At 38.5% G+C, this 4,854-nt stretch overlaps 1 pseudogene; it reads left to right on the top strand.

Moving 5' to 3' along the window:
• Window positions 1-3,307: 3,307 nt before the first annotated feature.
• Window positions 3,308-4,568, top strand: LOC138053606 (uncharacterized; annotated as a pseudogene).
• Window positions 4,569-4,854: the final 286 nt, after the last annotated feature.

The raw sequence follows: 4,854 nt of genomic DNA, 5'->3' as shown, positions 1-4,854 counted from the left end.
CATAAATTGCTCCATTTGTCTGGTTTTTCATGATGACAAAAATCAATTTTGTCTTATAACCACTATCATTAACAACGATGTCAAGTAAATCATTGGTTGCTGCCTTTGACCGATTGGTTTTTCGTCCTGGCTTTTTCTTGCTCTTGCCCTTCTTACAAAACAGAGCTTGTCCTTGTCCATCATCTTCTTCCACATCATCCCCATCATCATCCCGATCTTCTGAAGCACTCCAAGTTCTACAAAAACTGCAGTGGGTCAGTAACCTTAAATACATCACATAATTTTCATTGTGATTTTCTTCAGGTAAGTTTTAGTGTTGCCAAATTTAAAGACTTTTTCTTCTTAACAAAGCTGCAAATGGCCCATGTTTGGACCAAAAAGCCATGCAAATCCCCACAGATACCCCACCATGGGGGAGGGGGAAGTCAAAATTACACTTTCTTAGGAAACTTACACAAATTCAACAGCAACAGAATGCTCACAGTACATGTACTATGAAAAAGAGACACAACATGAATGATACACTCTTTGAAACTCTGCCTTCTTTTAGGATTACTCGGTTTGTTTATTTAATAGTGATTCTTTATTACTCACACGCAAAAAAATATATTAAAACAAAGAAGCATGCACTACACACATATAGCAAATGCTAATGGGGGATAGTACAGTACATAAACATTTCAAAGCTTCGATGTTCTTTGCAATATAAAAAAAACTCGTATCTCGTATGCTAGCTCGATGTGCACACTGCATTTTGTCATGTTAAATCTGCTGCCAATCAACAGTATCTTCGAGTCTATAAATCTCAAGTTTGTTCACATACCTCTTCAAAGAAGATATAGAAGAAGTTTCATCTGTTGTACTCTGATCTTCTTTGTCGTCCGGTGTAGAAATACACGAGATGTCACTTTTATCAGCTGTACACTGGCTTGTTGTTACATTTAGTGCTGTCAACTGTTTTTCTTCGTAGCATGTTTGACAGTAAGCTACTGATCTTCCCATGACCCAGCCAGGAGAACCTTCATCTTCCTCGAACACCGAACACCGTTTACAAAAAGGATTTGAACATATAATACAACAATATCCTGTTTCACGAAAGCACAAAGAACACATTTCTTTTCCCTTTAGTGCCGCCATTTTCTCTGCGTGGGAAAAGCTTGCATGCCAAGTATCTCGAAAATGCTGGATTGTGGGTAGGAAATACATTAAAATAATTTATGTATTGGATTCGATGCATGAGGAGTTCGACGTCTGAATCGAGAGTCGCACTTTGCCGTTTTATCCGACTGAGCCGGTCGCATTAAATAGTTGAGTCAACCCAAATCAAATTTGTCGAATTTGATTGATTCAAACGTCGAACTTCTCATGTGCCAAATCAAATGATTTGATTCAGCGCATGAAAAGTTCGACGTTTGAACCAGGCCTAAAAGAAAAAGGAAACACTAAGTAATTAATTAAGGTATGTATTGTGTTTGTTATTAGTAATTTGATCGCTTATGTATTGTGTCTGTTATAAGTAATTTGTTATTAGTCTGTTATTGGTAATGCCAGTAAGGTAATATTGTATGCATATTTCTTTTCAAAAAATAATTAAATTAAATTAAAAAATATATATATATATATATACATATATATATAAACCGTATAACAGTGCAAGCAAACGTTGCAACTTGTGCTTACTTGAGAAGTTTATTATAATCCGCGAACCGCACCGCTGCACACTAAACAAAAGAAATGAACTTGTTTCATGTTGTAGACATAGGAAAAAATCACTACAGCGTAGTAATTGAGCAGCCCTTAGGGAGCCCTTATGTAAATTTCAAGGATATTTAAAGTGACGATTGTTGTATATAGATTTAGTATTAAACTCCTGATGAGTGAGGCAACTCACGAAACAGCGTTGTCGAGATGCAACATCTAGTCTTGTTTTAACTTTTCAACCAAAGCATTTACATATATATATATATATATATATATATATATATATATATTCAAGTCCTCCTTCTTCTGTCTGAGAGTGTTAATGAGCTGAACATCAGCTTCTCCTTTCGGCTGAACCCTTTCATCGTGTCAGAGGCCTGCTTGCATATTTAATTTCGATAAATTTAGGTTTTGAAAATCATTAAGTTGATTTTCAAGGTTCTTCAGAACTGAATTTACTGTAGAACAGCATCCACAGGAAGCCAAAGGACTTAATTTATTTGAAGTGAAGGCATGTTCGAGTCGTTCGGGTTCTTCACTTTGTAGGGCGAGCAGTTCATCTTTTGAGGAATAAACTTTCATCAACTTTGTTTGAAGTGATGCAAAACCAGAGCCTTGGGTTTGTAGCATAGTCGAATACCATTTTAAAATTATATCACCAACTCTAAAAGAGAGCATCTTGTGGGTCTGGTCTGAGAATTCGCGGGTATCGTTGGTTTCAAGAAGAATCTTGACTAGGCCAATAAGTTCATCAAAGTTTCCAAACCATTTAAATTTATCTTTTGTATGTAGATAGCTGAGTTTACTCACAAGAGCCGCGAAATTACTGTTTGTTCTAGAAAGTTGCTCATATTCTTGATCAGAAAATGGCAGAGCATCCAGAGCAACTTCACGCTTCATATGTGTCTTACTGTGGGTCTTACTGTTGGTTGGTTGACTTTTCTTTCCATGGTACCTTCAATCAAACAGCACTGCGATATCGATGCTCCTTTTGTTTAATCGCTTATCAGTCAGTTGACAACCTCTTACTCTATTTTCCTAGGCCAAGCATGCAGTACAATTGGGTCCACAGTATTATCTATCGTGAAATAACAAGAAATAGCATAGAATTCCATGTGGAGAATTTGAAGGACCAAATTTTTAGGTTGCGACAAGGGAACAGAACTGAGAATGGCCAAAATGACGGTACGCAAACTAGACAAAACAACACAACACTAAACAGACAGGGTGGAGAGGCATGGACTAGTACAGAAGCAGACAACGATGGCAAAACATGGACTAGCACAGAACCAGACAACAGAACACAAAACAGACAGGGTGGTGAGACGCGGACTAGCACAGAACAGGACAACAGACTAGTATATAGATTCAGCCAACCTTTGCTCTGGTTATTTATTCTTACTGCCTGTGGGGCTAGAGGAAATAAAAGGTTTCGAATTGTCCGCGTTTTGGTGTTTCTGGAGAAATTTTCGTATCTGAAATTTTTGCTCAAATTTGTAGTTTTAAATATGCTGATCATCATGAACTAATTTGTTTTGGCCAAAAAGGACCAGGACCGGAAGATATCTTTTTTTAACCGTCCAAATCCTAAATTTTACACAAAACCATGTTCGGGCCCTGGTACCAAGTGAACTCGATTGATGACGTCACTGGTTGTGTTCACTCCGATAGCGTGATTCATTTCACTCACGTTTGTTTGTGTGGTCTGTCGAGTGAATCGTCTCCTGAACAAAGCGAAGTTCTCTCCAGTAGCGAAGAGGAAGATGGTGGCGACTATTTTGAGTTGAACGGGAATTTTGCTCCCTATCAAGGCGAACCTCTCTCGGACAGCGAAGAGGCCGATTTGGCCGATGATGATGAAGACAAAGATGACATTTTGCCTTCTGTTTTAGAGCAGCGTTCCGAGGGACAAATCGCTCTAAATGATTGGTAAGGGCTTATAAATGTTTTTTGTGCCTCTTCGATAAATCATGGCTCATATCTACGCCTCAAATTTACCAGGTGTACGTGTGGAAATTGCAACACAACACATTTGGTTGGAGCGCGTGAATATAGATGTTGTCTAGAGATATCTGAGGCAAGGAGACAATTCACATTTATCGGTCTAGATGCACAATGTATTGTCAGTCATTCCGACTTTTCTGCCATGACCAACTGCACCGTCCTTGAGCAAGTCGGACCATTTCTTCGAAACAAGGATGGCAGATATTACCGGAAAAGAAATAATGCAACACAAAACAATTAAGTGTTCGAAAAAATTTAACCTGATATCACACATATAAAATCTTCATTTTTAGACCCAGAGCACCGCAATTTGCCTTTCAACTGTCTTACTGTTGTTTAATACACCAAATAAATTCGTGATGCATATTGCTACAACTCTTTGTATTGGGGAGCCGATTAGTTTCTATGGTGACAGCAAAATAAAATGCAGGGAAATTGTTGACTACATTATAGAGTAATTTACCCCTGATTGGCCACATTTAACCCATTGACGCCCAGGGGTTCCCCATTGACGAGTAAAATCGTCTGGCATTAGACTGAGTAAAATACTAAGTGTAGCCGGTTTCGGCCGGTTTGGACGTCGAAGGGTTAATTAATGGGGAAATAGTTTTTCAGTGAGTGATTAAGGCATGGGATAATTTTCTTTTTGTATGTGGGTTTTCTCTTAACCTTTACTTCTTACTGTTAGGTTCCTCAGAGCTGTGGCTTATCGGTGGTTAGCAAGGTGGCTATTCGGCCCATTAGGCCCATTAGGATAAGAAAACACAAGTCCCTTGCCATCATGTGTATACCACAAAATCAGATCAAGTTTTCATACACCGGAGGCAACAGGCTATGTGTCTGGACAGGAGCGTGCAGACTAACTGATATGACAGCCTGAAATAACTTGCTGGATGATACGTGTATCTATTTTTAACACAATATGGGGGGTGACAGCTGTTATAAAGGCTTTTTGAGCAGAACCATGTTTAAATAAAAGTCTTCCCGAAAATATAACTTGATTACCTCATTTTTCCCAAAAAATTTCCCTCTTCCCGGCAAAATCTTGAGATTCCTGGAAGAAGTTTTTTTCTCCCGAAACAGCCTTTCTTAGAGTTGACACCCCCACCCCTGTACACAATGGACAAGAATAATGCAATATTCTTTTAT

Source organism: Montipora capricornis, chromosome 6 (genome assembly GCF_036669925.1).
Source record: "Montipora capricornis isolate CH-2021 chromosome 6, ASM3666992v2, whole genome shotgun sequence".
Taxonomy (NCBI): domain Eukaryota; kingdom Metazoa; phylum Cnidaria; class Anthozoa; order Scleractinia; family Acroporidae; genus Montipora; species Montipora capricornis.
This window is presented reverse-complemented; position numbering and strand designations above follow the sequence as displayed.